At 38.0% G+C, this 21,114-nt stretch overlaps 1 protein-coding gene and 1 long non-coding RNA gene across 6 annotated transcripts in view; one reads left to right on the top strand and one right to left on the bottom strand.

The window, feature by feature from the left end:
• The window catches only part of LOC137243909 (uncharacterized), a 489,952-nt gene that overhangs the window by 309,672 nt on the left and 159,166 nt on the right, over positions 1 to 21,114 (top strand). The window lies entirely within an intron of this gene.
• On the bottom strand, positions 15,248 to 20,976 carry LOC137246433 (uncharacterized). Its single transcript, XR_010951488.1, has 3 exons — positions 20,162 to 20,976; positions 19,413 to 19,933; positions 15,248 to 15,456 (listed from the first exon to the last, which is right to left on the bottom strand). It is a non-coding gene; the product is annotated as an uncharacterized lncRNA (long non-coding RNA).

Below are 21,114 nucleotides of genomic sequence, written 5' to 3'. Positions count from 1 at the left end.
AGAAGAAGGTGAATCAATAAATTGCAAATTGTGTTGAATGTATTACACGTAACAGAAAGTTGGGCAAGCAGGAAGAATTTTTACACTGCATCGACAAGGGCGATACTCCACTTTCCACACTTCACATCGATCACTTAGGTACACTAGATCCAACGGCAAAGAACTATAAATATATTTTGGCTATAGTGGATGGGTTTTCCAAGTATACGTGGATATACCCAACGAAGTCAACAGATGCGCAGGAAGTTCTCAAGCATATGGAGGATTGGGTCACTTTATTTGGTAATCCATTACGCATTATCAGTGGCAAAGGCACAGCTTTTAAGTCAAATTTATTTAAAGATTTTTTTTCCAACAACAAAATCGAAAACATAAAATTAACAGCAGGAGTGCCGAGGGGAAATGGGCAAATCGAAAGGACGAATAGAGTCATACTATCGGTTTTGTCAAAAATTTCAGCCGCAGAACCCTCGAAATGGTATAAATGCACATCGCAGGTGCCGAAAGCTATAAATTCACACATTCATTCGTCAACAAAGTTCAGTCCTTTTGAAATAATGTTTGGTGTAAAAATGCGCAATGAATGCGATCTCGAACTGATGCAAATTTTGAAAGATGAACTGGTATCGAGTTTACAAGATGAGCGTAACAAAATAAGGCAAGAAGCAAGATATCAAATCGAAAAGGCGCAAGAAAAGTATAAGCACCAATTCGACAAGAAACGTAAAGGGCATCACGGATACCAATTGCATGACTTAGTAGCCATTAAGGTCACGCAATTTAAGACGGGGCAAAAGTTGGGTAGGAAGTATGCCGGACCTTACGAGATAACGAAAGTAAAGCGAAACGGCAGATACGATGTACAAAAAGCAGCAGAATTTATTGGTCCTAACAAAACATCAACAAGCGCTGACAACATAAAGCTTTGGAGTTGTATTAATGAAAGCGATGATGACGATGGTGTAGAGGAGTCATCTGGGACAGATGACGAACAGTATGGCCGAGTGTAATCTGGCATCCCAATGCATGCACTGTGAGAAGGCAACCCTACGTCGTAAAACATGAGAAGAGAGAGAGAGAACGAATAACGAAACAGTCAGTCATAAGAGATAAGTGGTCAGCCGAACATCAGCAGTATCAGCCGTATTTTACAAAACTTCTTAAATCTTTAATTTGACTCTGAATTTGTCTTAAATATTATTCTACTTAAAATTGAACTGAATTACTTTACTGTACAATATATAATTTTCATTATATAAACATTTTTATTCACAAATCAAACTTTTGATTTACATATATAAAAATTGGGCGTGGTTATCATCCGATTTCGCTCATTTTCAATACCAATCTATTCTGGGCCCAGATAAGCTCGTGTACCAAATTGGTGAAGATATCTCAATATTTACTCAAGTTATCGTGTTAACGGGCAGACAGACGGACGGACAGACGGACGGACAGACATGGCTCAACCAAATGTTTTTTCGATATTGATGATTTTGATATATGGAAGCCTAAATATATCTCGATTCCTTTATACCTGTACAACCAACCGTTATCCAATCAAAGTTAATATATTCTGTGTGCAAAGCACGCTGAGTATAAAAAAGTTGTAAATTTAACATATTTACGATAACAGCCACACTTACAGAACACTGTCCATTCAGCCTACACGCGGATATAATGGAAGTCGCGTTCGATAGCAGGAGATGAACTTCATAGGTCTTAAGACGCACTGATTGGATGTAATCAGCTTTATGAGTATGCTTAACATAATTTTATATTGACGTCTTTTATGCGATCGATTACAGTTAAATTACAAACTGGCGGTATACGCTAGTCTGATCAGACTTTCTCTACCTCTTTAGCCTCCGTGTTGACACAAACCAGATGTTTAGCCCATCTTGCCATTCTCTCTCCATCCATAGTCGGAGGTGAGCATATTTTTCGGGGGATCAGTTTCGTCATCCCCATCGCCTGCACCTTTAAGAAGAAGTATTCCCTCCATATCTTGAGACCGTACTATTCATTTATTATCGGGTCACTATTATAGTACCTGTATTAATTCGACCTTGTCCTGAAATTTTCTGCCGTCCGCAGAATTGTGCATTATTCATAACAACCAGAATCTGAAGCTCACTCTTCCCTCGCCGCGTGACGATAGCGTTTACTCATACATCGTGCGTTCCTCCGCCGTACGTAGCTTGAGGTTATAGAAAATTTTTATTACACGAGTTGTTTTCTGCGTTTGTTGGAGTCCTATGATGTACGCAGGAGTGGTACATAGTAAGGAAGAAATATGTTCCGACTTTGCATCGTTTGTTCGAAGATCGCTCTCAAGGAGCAAGCGCAAGGGGCCGGCGGAAAGTTTATCAGCTGACTGTTTTATGAGCAGCTTCTCGACAAAAAATATTAGGCTATGCCTGCTTCTTCGCGGCGCAGTACCGTGTCCGTATCTTGGTTGAGACAAGATGGTGGTCCAAGTCGATAAAGAACCTTCGGAAAGTGCGCGCCAGCTGCCGCTATGCCTATCGATAACGACAAATCGTGTTCAAGGTTTGGGTTTAGCAGACAACCGGTTCAGTTGAACTGGACGTCTCATAGACTAATTGTGTCCAGCTGAATTTTCCAAAGTCTTCTTCCTTTCTGAGCTCCACATTAACTTCCCGATTTTCCAGGTCCCAAAATCAGTCATAGAAATGCTTACTAAGGCCGAACTTAGAAAACCAAGCCCGGTATTTTATTCCTTTTCAGTGTCGCTATGAACGCATTCAGTATATATCTGGGCTTTATTGGCCGACCAATTCAACCAAACTTCGTCCCAGCGAGGGTTCATCTCTTTATACTCCAAGCGTTGGCTGCTACATCTTGTACCTTGTATACTTATATACCTCAGAATCTGCTTCGGACCTCATAATAGTCTCGATATGAATAGGATCGTGCAACCACCCTCGTGGGGTTTACTTCCAATAAAAGAAAATAAAACTGGCAAAGCTGACTTGGTTTTATTTCAAAAAAGGAATGACTCCTGCGGGATTTGTTGTCAAAGATTCCTCAAGCACGTACGAGTATAGGGCACCCTTCGAGAAAGGAAGGAGAAGTGAATTAGGGCTGAGCCCAGCTCAAGTCGTCTGTGGGTAAGTTAGTCTTACTGACCACCCGACTCTAGCAGTGTCTTCCAGACGGAAATCTGTGCCGTAGAGGGAGAGCAGATATAATGCGTCAGGAGAGTACCAGTCCCAAAACCCAATTTAACGCTCTTTCTTGATAGTAACACTGCTGGTCCTATTAAGGTGGCAGACACACTATAGCAAACAACAATATTATATATTAAATAATTTATTCCTCACAAATTTAAAGCTGCGTCCGGTTCCGAGAAACGGGAGTGTCTGCTAGCTTAAGACTCAAGCCAGCAGACACTTCGTGAAAACACGACCTACGACTTCCGAACGACTTGGATAATTGATATTACATTTATTGGCAATTTAATACCGAAAAAAAAATTTAAAGCTGCGTCCGGTTCCGAGAAACGGGAGTGTCTGCTAGCTTAAGACTCAAGCCAGCAGACACTTCGTGAAAACACGACCTACGACTTCCGAACGACTTGGATAATTGATATTACATTTATTGGCACTTTAATACCGCAAAAAAAAAATTAAAGCTGCGTCCGGTTCCGAGAAACGGGAGTGTCTGCTAGCTTAAGACTCAAGCCAGCAGACACTTCGTGAAAAGACGACCTACGACTTCCGAACGACTTGGATAATTGATATTACATTTATTGGCAATTTAATACCACAAAAAAAAATTTAAAGCTGCGTCAGGTTCCGAGAAACGGGAGTGTCTGCTAGCTTAAGACTCAAGCCAGCAGACACTTCGTGAAAACACGACCTACGCCTTCCGAACGACTTGCATAATTGATATTACATTTATTGGCAATTTAATACCGCAAAAAAAAAATTTAAAGCTGCGTCCGGTTCCGAGAAACGGGAGTGTCTGCTAGCTTAAGACTCAAGCCAGCAGACACTTCGTGAAAACGCGACCTACGACTTCCGAACGACTTGGATAATTGATATCACATTTATTGGCAATTTAATACCGAAAAAAAAAATTTAAAGCTGCGTCCGGTTCCGAGAAACGGGAGTGTCTGCTAGCTTAAGACTCAAGCCAGCAGACACTTCGTGAAAACACGACCTACGACTTCCGAACGACTTGGATAATTGATATTACATTTATTGGCAATTTAATACCGCAAAAAAAAAATTTTAAAGATGCATCCGGTTCCGGGAAACGGGAGTGTCTGCTAGATTAAGACTCAAGCCAGCAGACACTTCGTGAAAACACGACCTACGACTTCCGAACGACTTGGATAATTGATATTACATTTATTGGCAATTTAATACCGCAAAAAAAAATTTAAAGATGCATCCGGTTCCGGGAAACGGGAGTGTCTGCTAGATTAAGACTCAAGCCAGCAGACACTTCGTGAAAACACGACCTACGACTTCCGAACGACTAGGATAATTGATATTACATTTATTGGCAATTTAATACCGCAAAAAAAATTTAAAGCTGCGTCCGGTTCCGAGAAACGGGAGTGTCTGCTAGCTTAAGACTCAAGCCAGCAGACACTTCGTGAAAACACGACCTACGACTTCCGAACGACTTGGATAATTGATATTACATTTATTGGCAATTTAATACCGAAAAAAAAATTTAAAGCTGCGTCCGGTTCCGAGAAACGGGAGTGTCTGCTAGCTTAAGACTCAAGCCAGCAGACACTTCGTGAAAACACGACCTACGACTTCCGAACGACTTGGATAATTGATATTACATTTATTGGCAATTTAATACCGCAAACAAAAATTTAAAGCTGCGTCCGGTTCCGAGAAACGGGAGTGTCTGCTAGCTTAAGACTCAAGCCAGCAGACACTTCGTGAAAACACGACCTACGACTTCCGAACGACTTGGATAATTGATATTACATTTATTGGCAATTTAATAACGCAAAAAAAAATTAAAGCTGCATCCGGTTCCGGGAAACGGGAGTGTCTGCTAGCTTAAGACTCAAGCCAGCAGACACTTCGTGAAAACACGACCTACGATTTCCGAACGACTTGGATAATTGATATTACATTTATTGGCAATTTAATACCGCAAAAAAAAATTTAAAGATGCATCCGGTTCCGGGAAACGGGAGTGTCTGCTAGATTAAGACTCAAGCCAGCAGACACTTCGTGAAAACACGACCTACGACTTCCGAACGACTTGGATAATTGATATTACATTTATTGGCAATTTAATACCGAAAAAAATTTAAAGCTGCGTCCGGTTCCGAGAAACGGGAGTGTCTGCTAGATTAAGACACTAGCCAGCAGACACTTCATGAAAACACGACCTACGACTTCCGAATGACTTGGATAATTGATATTACATTTATTGGCAATTTAATACCGCAAAAAAAATTTAAAGCTGCATCCGGTTCCGGGAAACGGGAGTGTCTGCTAGCTTAAGACTCAAGCCAGCAGACACTTCGTGAAAACACGACCTACGACTTCCGAACGACTTGGATAATTGATATTACATTTATTGGCAATTTAATACCGAAAAAAATTTAAAGCTGCGTCCGGTTCCGAGAAACGGGAGTGTCTGCTAGATTAAGACTCTAGCCAGCAGACACTTCGTGAAAACACGACCTACGACTTCCGAACGACTTGGATAATTGATATTACATTTATTGGCAATTTAATACCGAAAAAAATTTAAAGCTGCGTCCGGTTCCGAGAAACGGGAGTGTCTGCTAGATTAAGACACTAGCCAGCAGACACTTCATGAAAACACGACCTACGACTTCCGAATGACTTGGATAATTGATATTACATTTATTGGCAATTTAATACCGCAAAAAAAATTTAAAGCCGGTTCCGGGAAACGGGAGTGTCTGCTAGCTTAAGACTCAAGCCAGCAGACACTTCGTGAAAACACGACCTACGACTTCCGAACGACTTGGATAATTGATATTACATTTATTGGCAATTTAATACCGAAAAAAATTTAAAGCTGCGTCCGGTTCCGAGAAACGGGAGTGTCTGCTAGCTTAAGACTCAAGCCAGCAGACACATCGTGAAAACACGACCTACGACTTCCGAACGACTTGGATAATTGATATTACATTTATTGGCAATTTAATACCGAAAAAAAAAATTTAAAGCTGCGTCCGGTTCCGAGAAACGGGAGTGTCTGCTAGCTTAAGACTCAAGCCAGCAGACACTTCGTGAAAACACTACCTACGACTTCCGAACGACTTGGATAATTGATATTACATTTATTGGCAATTTAATACCGCAAAAAAAAATTTAAAGATGCATCCGGTTCCGGGAAACGGGAGTGTCTGCTAGATTAAGACTCAAGCCAGCAGACACTTCGTGAAAACACGACCTACGACTTCCGAACGACTTGGATAATTGATATTACATTTATTGGCAATTTAATACCGAAAAAATTTAAAGCTGCGTCCGGTTCCGAGAAACGGGAGTGTCTGCTAGATTAAGACACTAGCCAGCAGACACTTCGTGAAAACACGACCTACGACTTCCGAACGACTTGGATAATTGATATTACATTTATTGGCAATTTAATACCGAAAAAAAAAATTTAAAGCTGCGTCCGGTTCCGAGAAACGGGAGTGTCTGCTAGCTTAAGACTCAAGCCAGCAGACACTTCGTGAAAACATGACCTACGACTTCCGAACGACTTGGATAATTGATATTACATTTATTGGCAATTTAATACCGAAAAAAAAAATTTAAAGCTGCGTCCGGTTCCGAGAAACGGGAGTGTCTGCTAGCTTAAGACTCAAGCCAGCAGACACTTCGTGAAAACACGACCTACGACTTCCGAACGACTTGGATAATTGATATTACATTTATTGGCAATTTAATACCACAAAAAAAAATTTAAAGCTGCGTCCGGTTCCGAGAAACGGGAGTGTCTGCTAGCTTAAGACTCAAGCCAGCAGACACTTCGTGAAAACACGACCTACGACTTCCGAACGACTTGCATAATTGATATTACATTTATTGGCAATTTAATACCGCAAAAAAAATTTAAATCTGCGTCCGGTTCCGAGAAACGGGAGTGTCTGCTTGCTTAAGACTCAAGCCAGCAGACACTTCGTGAAAACACGACCTACGACTTCCGAACGACTTGGATAATTGATATTACATTTATTGGCAATTTAATACCGAAAAAAAAATTTAAAGCTGCGTCCGGTTCCGAGAAACGGGAGTGTCTGCTAGCTTAAGACTCAAGCCAGCAGACACTTCGTGAAAACACGACCTACGACTTCCGAACGACTTGGATAATTGATATTACATTTATTGGCAATTTAATACCGCAAAAAAAAAAATTTTAAAGATGCATCCGGTTCCGGGAAACGGGAGTGTCTGCTAGATTAAGACTCAAGCCAGCAGACACTTCGTGAAAACACGACCTACGACTTCCGAACGACTTGGATAATTGATATTACATTTATTGGCAATTTAATACCGCAAAAAAAAATTTAAAGCTGCGTCCGGTTCCGAGAAACGGGAGTGTCTGCTAGCTTAAGACTCAAGCCAGCAGACACTTCGTGAAAACACGACCTACGACTTCCGAACGACTTGGATAATTGATATTACATTTATTGGCAATTTAATACCGCAAACAAAAATTTAAAGCTGCGTCCGGTTCCGAGAAACGGGAGTGTCTGCTAGCTTAAGACTCAAGCCAGCAGACACTTCGTGAAAACACGACCTACGACTTCCGAACGACTTGGATAATTGATATTACATTTATTGGCAATTTAATACCGAAAAAAATTTAAAGCTGCGTCCGGTTCCGAGAAACGGGAGTGTCTGCTAGATTAAGACTCTAGCCAGCAGACACTTCATGAAAACACGACCTACGACTTCCGAATGACTTGGATAATTGATATTACATTTATTGGCAATTTAATACCGCAAAAAAAATTTAAAGCTGCATCCGGTTCCGGGAAACGGGAGTGTCTGCTAGCTTAAGACTCAAGACAGCAGACACTTCGTGCAAACACGACCTACAGCTTCCGAACGACTTGGATAATTGATATTCACCCCTATTACGGTTGTCAACGTCAACCATCACTTCGTATCGTCGTCGACATCACGTCGTATCAACATCAATGTCACTTTAATGCATAATTAGTATTTACTAAGGCAATGTATTGATGTCGACGTGATATCGATAAAAACACGATCCCTATATTTTTGACCACTGTTTATTTACAATTTGTATTGAGTTAATTTATTGTTTAGTGAACAATTTGTGGATCTAAATAACTGCTGAAATCTATTAGTGCACAATTAACCATTCCGGGCAAAATACACACAAGGAATTTGTTTACGAACTTTAGTGAATATATTGTAGATGATTGGATTTCTCTTTACTACACCATTAGCAACTCCCTACCTCCCAGAGCGTGGTGCACTAATGGAAAACTTAATCGAATTCGAGAGGGGTATCAAAATACCCGAATTGACCTCGGTATTAGTAATCTGAAGGCGGAAATAAAAAATCCTTGAGATTTCACAAAAACCTTTTAATGAACCACTTGAAAGCTTGCAACTGTTTTTGCAAAATTTTCTAACGCAAGTAGAATTTTTATATTCCGAATTCGGATTATTAAAATCGAGGTCAATACGTGTCTTTTGGTACCTCTCCTGAATTTTTTGGGCGTGTTTTAGCAGTCTACCGCTACCATAGAACATTACCACAATTCTACTAAACTTACTGTTGTTGGTTATTTTGACTATTTTCTGAAATTGAATAAAACATTAATAAAGAAGAAGCATAAAAATCATAAAAAAGCTTATTTTTTGAATTTTTAATAGTTGAATTCTGTATTGCCGCGCTTGTCGTCACCAAAAACTGTGTCGACAAACTTTGTGTTGCGTCACGTCAACAAAACTTCAATATTGTTTTAGCCAATACCAAAAAAGCGTCAACACCTATCAATAGTTATCGACGTTGACAACGCCGATACCAATTCATGAGCGTCGACACTAATTTTCTCACTATTGGCAACCGTAATATACATTTAAGTAATGCGTAAATTTAGTTGCATCAATATGTTGATTGTTTTGTGTTGATGATGTTCGCAACTATGACGGTTTATGAAATACATGTCGGTCTTCTTTCTTTCGAAAATCAGAGAAAAGTTTGTCCATATTTCGTATTTGTATTTTCCCGCTTGCGCTCAGGATTTCTGATAACGGGTACATATGTATGTACATATGTGCTTTAGGGTGTGCCGAGAAAAACAACTTTTCAATTTCCATCCTCTCAAACGTTTCTATTTTATTAAAAACAAAAAACCCTCACCAAAGATGGGTTCTATAACTCCACTCTACAGGGTACGATATTTTTATTTTATTTTCCCATTTCGTTAACATGGGAACAACTATTTTTTGTCCAAACTTGAATTTACTCAACTTTTTACGAAATCTTTTATGTGCCGTTTTGCCTAGTTTTGAGGTCTTGTACAGGTTACAAAAAGTTTTTATGATTTTTTTCTAATCATATCATTTGAAAACACTCTTAATGTATTGCGACCTTAATTACGAATTTATGTTATTATTATATTGTTTTAGTTATGGCTATGTGAATTTATGCTTTATCATTTCAATACACTTTTTAAGTGTGAAATAACTGTTTACACAATTTCGTCAAAGAACACAACTTCAAATGGCCACGACTTTTGGACAAAAATCGTAATTAAGATCTCAATATATTAAAGAGTGTTTATAAATGATATGATTAGAGAAAAAAATCATAAAAATTGTTTGAAGCCTGTACAAGACCTTAAAACTCGGCGGGAAATCCGTTTTTCGGGTACCACTTAAGGTGGAGTAATAGGACCAAACTTTGGTGAGGGTTTTATTTTTAAATCAAATTGAAACATTCCAGAGGATAGAATTTGGACAAAATTTTTTTTCGAACCACCCTAATATGCACTTTTTCATATGTACCCGTTAGCGCAGAAATCCTGCGCGCATGCCATTTGAAACATATCGAAATACAAACTTTTCTCTGATTTTCGAAAAATAGTAGAGCGAGATGTATTTTAGAAACCGTTATAGTAGCAAACATATCAGTTTGTGCTAACACATACACAATCAACATATTCATGCAACTAAATTTACTCATTACTCAAATCATTTGTAGTAAGTATGCTCGCTACCTTGAATGTATGTTCCAGCGTTGCCACTCGCGCAATTTTTTTTGCTCCAAAAGTGTATCATTCCTGAAAAAATGTATCAATTCGTTTTAATAGATTGATACATAGTTTTTGAGTCATTTCGTCTGAATTTTATATAATGTGTGAAACAAAATTCTAAATTAATAATATTTAAAACAAAACATCACCGCACTATTTTGGCTAAACGGATCACACAACTGAATTTTATAAAATTTTACCAACGCTCAGTTTTAAATAAATGTCGCTGTTATAAAGGTTTTTCTATTTAACATATCGAAACGCGTTTATTTAAACGGAATTATTGTTTATACGTTTTTTAACAAACACTACTTATTTTAAACAAAACTAATACCAACAAAATAATTATGTAGAACAAATACGGTTTATCTATATATATAATATAGATATAAAGGAAAAAATAAATATCATTCTAAAATTTGATTTACTATAAAACTGCATATTCAAACATTTCTTAGAAATCTTACTGAAAATTTCTAGTTCCCATGACAGGGACAGAGCTTCAATCTTCCAAAATAAAATGTATACATTTTAGATTTTTTGTATATTTGTATCCACTCATTAAAAATGTATTCAAATGTATACAATTGTATCCAAATGGCAACCCTGGCATGCACATTGTACATATCTGTTTTCATATGTACGCACTAGGGTAGATCTCCTGCGATCTCATGCTATTAGAAAATATTGTTTAGGACAACGAAAAATTTAGCCTGTTAAAATTGCACGGGGAAACTGTTATTTTATATTATTGCCACTTACCTAATTCATGGCCAAGCATACCGAGAGATATTGAGAGTTTGTAAAGGACAACGTGCCAAACAAAAGTAACACCTTAAAAATTTTTGACAAAAAAATTCTATGCAAAAATTTTGAAAGCAATAGTTCTTGTTTGGAACATCGATATTTAAATATTTCTAACCCAGCTCAATGAGTTCAAAGGGCGGCACAAAGTATCAAATATACTACCATACCAAAAGTTTGAACTTTCAAATTTGTTTTCTTTATTTTGTATATATTTATAGAAGCGTAGGTTATATTTGCAAAACTTGTGTTATTTGAAAAACAAAAGGTGTGGTACCAATTTTGTGTTTTCCTTGAGCGTTTTTCGAGTGCATTTTATGTCATCGAATTCATGCCAAGTATTACCACGTTTTACTGCCGCAACATAGTGACCCATTAATGCTGCAGTCCTGCGCAACATTGTAGCATCATCGTCATTGGCTGCCAGAGTTATTTCCTGAAATGAATTTCTGCTACTTCCCCTATATGCGATAATTCCAACAAGTTGCAGGTGTTTGGATTTATCCATCGGGTTGTTCATTGTAGATGGCAATTTCTTAATAGGAATTTGTTTATTGTCATCTAGGGAATTGGACATGTCAATGGCAAACAGTGGGCCTGAAATATGATTAGTGTTAAAGAAACATTTCGCATTATAAATCAATCTTCTTGGCGTGAAACAAGGAAACAGGTCTCCAAATTTTCTGAGGTCAAAATGATGCCATTCCATTCGATAATCTTCTTTGAACACAGTATCGTTTACTCATAGGAAACAGAAGTGTAAAAGTTTTGATTTTTTGTAAGGGAAACTTAGGTTCCTTGTTTGACGACACATGTAAATTCGTATGACGGCATACCGATGCTTTTTAATATTATATTGCGGTCCCAGTACAACCTTTTGTACGACACCTCACTTGAGTCTTAAGCTAGCAGACACTCCCGTTTCCCGGAACCGATGCAGCTTTAAATTTTTTTTTGCGGTACTAAATTGCCAATAAATGTAATATCAATTATCCAAGTCGTTCGGAAGTCGTAGGTCGTGTTTTCACGAAGTGTCTGCTGGCTTGAGTCTTAAGCTAGCAGACACTCCCGTTTCTCGGAACCGGACGCAGCTTTAAATTTTTGTTTGCGGTATTAAATTGCCAATAAATGTAATATCAATTATCCAAGTCGTTCGGAAGTCGTAGGTCGTGTTTTCACGAAGTGTCTGCTGGCTTGAGTCTTAAGCTAGCAGACACTCCCGTTTCTCGGAACCGGACGCAGCTTTAAATTTGTTTGCGGTATTAAATTGCCAATAAATGTAATATCAATTATCCAAGTCGTTCGGAAGTCGTAGGTCGTGTTTTCACGAAGTGTCTGCTGGCTTGAGTCTTAAACTAGCAGACACTCCCGTTTCCCGGAACCGGATGCAGCTTTAAATTTTTTTTTTGCGGTATTAAATTGCCAATAAATGTGGTATAAATTATTTAATATATAATATTGTTGTTTGCTATAGTGTGTCTGCCACCTTAATAGGACCTAACACTGCTTTAAAGTTTCGGGATCCAACTTGTTGAAATTAGATATCGTGTGGGAGTATCAAGCCTCGCTGCCATTCATAGAACATGTCGATGTTTCCATTTGCGGGTTCTTGAAGGGCATTATTTTGCACAATTGGGCTATCTCCTGGTGAAAATAAAGCCATCCACGAATGGACCAACTCTGATAAGTGTGAGATCTTAAGGTACTTATGCTCATATTTGGATAAGAAAGGAACAAGCTTACTCTTCAAAGTAAATAAATTTGCAGTAAGAGAGGGCAGCCACCGTGGTGTGATGGTAGCGTGCTCCGCCTACCACACCGTATGCCCGGGGTTCACACCCCGGGCAAAGCAACAACAAAATTTTTAAAATAAGGTTTGTAAGAGGGGTCACCACTCGGCAGCGTTTGGCAAGCGCTCCGAGTGTATTTCTGCCATGAAAAGCTCTCAATGAAAACTCATCTGCCTTGCAGATGCCGTTCGGAATCGGCATAAAACATGTAGGTCCAGTCAGGCCAATTTGTAGGGAAAATCAAGAGCAGCACGACGCAAATTGGAAGAGAAGCTCGGCCTTAGATCTCTTCGGAGGTTATCGCGCCTTACATTTATTTTATTTATAAGAGTGCTTAAGTGTGTCATGACAGGTTACCGTACATCGATGCTTCGAAGACGGCATTTAGAAACAAAGTCCCTCTGTAGAAGCAGGAGAGAAGAGATTTCTTGACGTTATATGCCAATGCGCAGGCCTGCAAAGCAAGATGACTCAAATATTTCCCTCCTACTTAACTCCATAAAGAAAAGCAAGTGGTTTGCTGTGGTCCCACTCGGCACATACGGACATAATATCTCCTAGCAAAAGTGTGTAAAACTCCCCCATGCACGTTCCTCAACTAAGGATTTTGCGTATGTAAGAAAAAAAATGGTACATCATAGAAAGGATACTAAAGCTCGGTCTTGATTGGTTGGTTCCAGTGCCGTCCGAACACGAAAGATCCGAGCCCAAGTAGCGCACAGGGCGCCATTTTGATGCACTTTCTAGTGGAACCAACTGCTGCAGTATTAATATAGCTAGTTAATGCTCCGTGCAAACCAATTCAATTGGTGCGGACAATGAACCTGCTGATAACTGTTGTTAAGCACTTAGCTACCTTATAAAGTTCAGGCCGTATATAAAGGCTCTTAGTTAAAAAGTAGTGTTTGCTAAGACCTGGCAATTGCACAGGTAATGCGCGACTGTTCCTTGACTGCCTTCCTCACTGCAGCTCCTGCCAATGCCGTGAAAAAGAATTCACATTTTCTCGAACTGCAGGCCAAGCTCCTAGTGTCCCGTGATAGTGGCAGTGATCTTCAAGACTTATTTCCTTACACTTTTTAGTAGCTTCTTTCTTCTTCTGCTATCTAATTTGCTTGGTTATCCTGCAGGTCTCTGAGGAGTATCAGTTGGAACCCAGCGGGTTAGGGGATTAGAATATACCTGCGGTAGGTATGCCTGTCATAAGAGGCGACTAAAATACCAAACAGATTCAAGGGGTTGTGTAGCGCAACCCTTCAGGTTGCCAGCGCAATATATAGCTTCTCCAAACCCAATTGTCAACCTCACCTAACTGTGGCGAATCCTGTTTCATTAACAGCCGAGGCCCTGGGGTGGGAGGGCGGTTATGGCCTAGTACGTTGCATGTCGTCATATCAAATCGTTCCCGAGATGGTCGGGCTTGGTACCGGAACGTACCGGATCTGCATCCGGCAAATGACCATCAACATCGATAACACCCCCCAAGGGCTTCGGGGAGTGTCCTTATCGCTACAACAAAACCAACAAGATAACCTGGCTGAATTAGATAGTAGGAGAGGACGAAGCTACAAAAAAAAAAATGATCTTATGGAAAGAAATCTTGAGGACCAGTGCCACAATCACGGCACACTGGCAGTTTGGTCTGCAGTTTGAGTAAAATGATTGATGTAAGTGAATGATGCATCTAAACTGTCTCTGCAGCAATCAGCAAAGACCCTGCCTTAGCAAGTTCGTGTGACTGCTGGACCTTAAACTTCCCGAAGTCATATCGAGGAAATAAAGCGCGCGGGTGTTATTTAACATCAATAGAACATTGTTCTACTCCCTTCCTCAGATCTGAAGTATTTAAAAAATTACGTTTCACTTGTGAAGTGCTAATGTTTGTATGAAATTCCTGCATCTCTTTTATATGAGAACGTACACATGTTCTAAATATCCTTAGAGTTCTAACACCTGCCATTTTCCTCTTGGTGAGTACTTTCAAAGTCAAAGCAAATAGGTATGCATAAATGTATTTAATTTTTCAGTTTTAACAACTTTCCAGTGGTAAAGTAGGTGTCAAATCTCTAAAGATACGTCATTTGAAAATTTTTAATTTCTTCCTAAAAGTATGCTACATTCATGGCAAGGACATTTAAGTTAGTAAATTTGCATCCCAGCGGGCAAAATGCTCACAAATTTGAGAAGATGCAATAAGATATACGAATCATTCAATTGTTCCGTCTTCCGTTGTGTTTCCCTATATTAAATAGGGTGAGACGCACTCAAAAAAACAGAAAATTCATAATATTCTTGGTGTTGCATTTTAGCTTTTTATAAAAAAAACAGTTCGTAGTACATATAACCATATACATACATATGTGTTCATAATACACAATTTATGTATTTAATTAAATTTTTTATAATTAAAAGTGTTTAAGAAAACAAAGTAATTCAATTACAATAATCCAATAAAATGTTAATATTACGTTACTGTATAAAATTACTGCATTCTAACTTTTTTTGGCTCCGATTTGGCTGTTCTTATATTGCGTTCTACAGCGTACTGGAAATATTTTTGCGTAACTATCAATGCATCTGTAAATATAAAATAAAAGAAAATAGTTTAATAAAAAAAAATAATTAATTAAACTATTTGGTTCATGTAAAATATAAATTGAAATAAAAAATGCGCTAAAAGTTTGGAACTCTTATATGAATATAAATAATAATGAAATTAATAATAAACATGTAAGGCAGGTTAAGTTCGAACATTACATACTCAGTTGAGAGCTACGGTGGCAACATAAGGGAAAATAACCATGTAGGAAAACGAACCGAGGGTAACCCTGGAATGAGTTTGTATGACAGGTGTATCAAATGAAAGGTATTAAAGAGTATTTTAAGAGGGAGTGGGCCATAGTTCTATAGGTGGACGCCATTTAGGGATATCGCCATAAAGGTGGATCAGGGTTGACTCTAGAATTTGTTTGTACGATATGGGCATCAAATGAAAGGTGTTAATGAGTACTTTAAAAGGGAGTGATCCTTAGTTCCATAGGTGGACGCCGTTTCGAGATATCGCCATAAAGGTGGACCAGGGGTGACTGGATTGTGTTTGTACGATATAGGTATCAAATTAAAGGTATTAACTAGGGTTTTAAAAGGGAGTGGTGGTAGTTGTATAGGTGGTCGCCTTTTCGAGATATTGGCATAAAGGTGGACCAGGGGTGACTCTAGAATGCGTTTGTACAATATGGGTATCAAACCAAAAGGGAGTGGGCCTTAGTTCTATAGGTGGACGCCTTTTCGAGATATCGCCATAAAGGTGGACCAGGGGTGACTCTAGAATTTGTTTGTACGATACGGGTATTAAATGAAAGGTGTTAATGAGTATTTTAAAAGGGAGTGATCCTTAGTTCCATAGGTGGACGCCGTTTCGAGATATCGACATAAAGGTGGACCAGGGGTGGCCCTAGAATTTGTTTGTACGATATGGGTATCAAATGAAAGGGGTTAGTGAGCATTTTAAAAGGGAGTGGGCCTTGGTTCTATAGGTGAACGCCTTTTCGAGATATCGCCATAAAGGTGAATCAGGGGTGACTCTAGAATGCGTTTGTACAATATGAGTGTCAAACGGAAGGTGTTAATGAGTATTTCAAAAGGGCGTGGGGCTTAGTTCTATAGGTGGACGCCTTCTCGAGATATCGCCATAAAGGTGGACCAAGGGTGTCTCTAGAATGTGTTTGTACGATATGAGTATCAAATTAAAGGTATTAATGAGGCTTTTAAAAGGGAGTGGTGGTAGTTGTATATGTGAAGGCGTTTTCCAGATATCGACCAAAATATGGACCAGGGTGACCCAGAACATCATCTGTTCGATACCGCTAATTTATTTATATATATAATACCACGAACAGTATTCGTGCCAAGATTTCAAGGGTTTTTTATTTCGCCCTGCAGAACTTTTTCATTTCATTCTACTTAATATGGTAGGTGTCACACCCATTTTACAAATTTTTTTTCTAAAGTTATATTTTGCGTCAATAAACTAATCCAAATACCACGTTTCGTCCCTTTTTTCATATTTGGTATAGAATTATGGCATTTTTTTCGTTTTTGGTAATTTTCGATATCGAAAAAGTGGGCGTGGTCATAGTCGGATTTCTGCCATTTTTTATACCAATACAAAGTGAGTTCTGATAAGTACGTGAACTAAGTTCAGTAAAGATATGTCGAATTTTGCTCAAGTTATCGTGTTAACGGCCATGCGGAAGGACAGACGGACGACTGTGTATAAAAACTGGGCGTGGCTTTAACCGATTTCGCCCATTTTCACAGAAAACAGGCATTAAAAGTATCCTAGACAAATTAAATGAAAAAGGCGGAGCCACGCCCATTTTGAAATTTTCTTTTATTTTTGCATTTTGTTGCACCATATCATTACTGGAGTTGAATGTTGACATAATTTACTTATATACTGTAAAGATATTAAATTTTTTCTTAATTTGACTTAAAAAAAAAAAAAATTTTTTAAGTGGGCGTGGTCGTTGTCCGACTTTGCTAATTTTTATTAAACATACATATAGTAATAGGAGTAACGTTCCTGCCAAATTTCATCATGATATCTTCAACGACTGCCAAATTACAGCTTGCAAAAAAATTACCTTCTTTTAAAAGTGGGCGGTGCCACGCCCATTGTCCAAAATTTTACTAATTTTCTATTCTGCGTCATAAGTTCAACTCAACCACCAAGTTTCATCGCTTTATTCGTCTTTGGTAATGAATTATCGCACTTTTTCGGTTTTTAGAAATTTTCGATATCGAAAAAGTGGGCGTGGTTATAGTCCGATATTGTTCATTTTAAATAGCGATCTGAGATGAGTGCTCAGGAACCCACATACCAAATTTCATCAAGATACCTCAAAATTTACTCAAGTTATCGTGTTAACGGACAGACGGACGGACGGACATGGCTCAATCAAATTTTTTTTCGATCCTGATAATTTTGATATATGGAAGTCTATATCTATCTCGATTCCTTTATACCTGTATAACCAACCATTATCCAATCAAAGTTAATATACTCTGTGAGCTCTGCTCAACTGAGTATAAAAAAAGTAAAAAAATAAACTGATATTGACAATTTCTGTATAGAAAATTGTAAAAATTATACTTACGGCGTATGGTTAATGCTGTAAGCACATTTTTTAGTGTCGGTTCCACGCCAGGAACACGTATTTGCTACTGCATTGGAAAATTACTTATAAATTCTATACCAAACCTTTAAAGAGTTTTTCATTTTTAAGACTTTCTTCGAATGCTACAAAGTCTGTATACGTGTTTAGAGGTGATATTGGCAGTATCACTTTTGGTCTCTCCACAAATTCGAGTTTTTATTGTCTAACATGCGTCGCACAGTGTTTCGACTGTATGGATTTAGGTGGAAAAAAGTCAAAACCATTATAGTTGTGCTCCTATATTAACATAACCACTGAAATTGGATTATACAGAAGCCCCATGCTTCTAATACTAAAAATTTTAGTGTGTGTGTGTCTACATATACATTAGGGTGCTTCAAAAAAATTTGTTTTCCCAACTCTTACCCTTTTAAATCCTTTTTATTGTAAAGATAATTATACTTTGTCTCAGATTTGCTCAACAGTCGTTTATTTAATAAAAATAGGACTACAACGTACTTCTATATAAGGTTATCATTCACTTATGTATTTACTGTAAATAAATATTTCAAAATTTGCAATTGTCCCTAACTTTTTTTTACTTTTGCTTGATTTGGCTTTTTCTTTCACTAAAAATGCGTTCGTTCTCTCCTCGGATTTGCCAAACTTTTAGGGGCAATCGATATGATATATGTAATAAAAACTCGAATGTTTTTATCAGCGCATGGACTGTAGACAATTCATAATCATAATTTTCAGTCTTTGCAATGTAAGAAGCAACTGGTATGTTCATTTGACTAGGATTGGCATCGCAAATGTAACAATTTTGGATACCCTTCGTTCCTTAGAGTATGTTACATATTTTTCCATCAACCATTGTTGAGAGGAGAGTATGTTTCACTAGGTAATTTTTACAATCAGTTGGCCTCAATTGATTATTATATTATCTGCTTCGCATTTCACTAAATCTGGTGTTTCTTTTTGAAAAATAAATTTGATTGGACGACAATATCGTGTTAATGAGGGTTTGGAATTTATCCAAATTGGAGTATCGTGGTCATCATTTAACACAAGCTTTAAAGGCACGAAACAAGTTAAAAATAAGTACTCGTCAGTTGCAGTAGCATTTTCAAACTTTTGCTTGTATATGCTATACCCTGAAGGGCAATCTAAGCCCCATTTGCAAATAAGTGTGGAGGGTGGAAAGCTTATTTTCTTAGATTTCGCTAAACTATAGAACGATGGAAAGGCATCGTGATCTACACCCAGAGCTGCATTTCTCAATAATTTATAGCTATTGGTAGTTAACTTAACGTGAAAGTAGAGGCCTATCGCTTCATCACTAGAGAGACACCTTTGTTTGGAAGCATTTACCTGCGCATTTTTCATATCTTTAGCACTGTCAAGGTCATCGCTTAGGTCTTTAATAATACTAGCAGCATCTTTTATCCTTACGAGCCCAGGGCGTGCTCGGCAGCGAACAAATCTTCCTCCAAAGTGTAATTGTTAAGTATAAATTCTACTCTTTTTACTTTAGTTTTCTGCAGTCTTGGAAGTCCTTTGAGGGTCGACCGAATTGTTGTTCTTTTGTAAAAGTTTCTTCAGCAGCATACGAAGGAGCATCTGGTTCCTCCAGTAGAAAAAGTATATCCTCACCATTCAACCATTGCTCATACTTAGAAGAGAACCGCTCAATCCGTCTACCAGCGAAATTCCACTTCTTATCAATTTTCAACATCAACAATTGTATGTTTCTTTTCTTTCTTTCGCATTATCGGATATACAAAGGTTAATCTTTGTAAGTATGTTACTATATATTTTCTCAAGTCTTTCATTTTTAGGGTAGCTTTGCCACAATTGGAAAAATTCTTTTCGTGAAATTATATAAGATGGAACTGAAAATCGAAAAATTAAAAAATTACACATTTTTGTAAATCCGTGCGCTACAATCGGCTTATATGAGCAGAAACTATATGAAATTCTTTACAATATGAAACAACTTTTATTGAGTTACTAAGGGGTCCTCACTTTTTTTTGCTACTAATCTAAAAAATTTACAATTCCTTGTTGTTTTTTAAGAAAAAAAAAACACCAAGATCCAAAATTAATGATAAATATTTTACCTGGATTATCCATGACTCGTACTGAATAGATATCGTTAAAAAATTACGGTTTATATTAAATTTATTACCGCTTAACGCACTTAAACCGATTAATCAATATCACCCGGATTTCACAAATTTCCACACAAATGCGCCGTTTGTCGAAGACTGGTGGCAGCTAATTACCCGAAATTTTGCGCACACGACTTTTAGTAATTGCCCTCTAACATAAACACGTTTTCGCTTTTATCTGTTACTATGACTTTTTTCCACTTGCCGCCTTATAGTCGAAACACTGTGAGTCGCCTCGCAAATATATAGTCGTTCCTTCCTTTTGGAGGCATTATTGAATAATACAGAAATAAATTGCGTTTATACATACTTTCCACAGCATTTATTTCCGTATAAAAATATTAAATAATTTTTAAAACACAGCACTCAACTATTCACTTTCACGGATAACATAGCATTAAAAAATTGTTTATTTTTTATTTGCGTTGCGCTGAACCGTTATTTTGTCAAAAATGTCTCATGCACATACAACTTGTATGAGGGCAACCCAAATTGAATTTGCTGCGTGAAAACCTAACTCGATTTCCAATTTTTGTTCTGCGTGACATTTAGATTTGACGTTTGCACACATGCTTTACCTTGTTGCAACGCATGCTTATTTGGGTTAGGGCAAAAAACGCTGGTTGTTTGCGTGCGCTAAAAAAACGCGTGCGGTTTTATTAGGTTGGCTTGTAAGAAAATATTTTGCGCCACAAAAATGAGCGTCGTTCTTTCCTTGCTGCTTGCGAGCATTCCTGCGAACATTATGCGAGTGATATGCGGTAAATAAATTTTCTATCGCTCTTTGTCGCGTACGAGCTCGTTTACAAGTTTTTTGCGATAAAAATAATGTTTCTATCCTCCTTTGTTCACATACATATGAGCTCACCTCTGAGCATTTTGCGAAAGTCTCGCAGATAAAT

Source organism: Eurosta solidaginis, chromosome 3 (genome assembly GCF_040869045.1).
Source record: "Eurosta solidaginis isolate ZX-2024a chromosome 3, ASM4086904v1, whole genome shotgun sequence".
Lineage (NCBI taxonomy): Eukaryota > Metazoa > Arthropoda > Insecta > Diptera > Tephritidae > Eurosta > Eurosta solidaginis.
The sequence above is the reverse complement of the archived record's forward strand: the minus strand, read 5'-3'. Positions and strand labels throughout refer to the sequence as shown.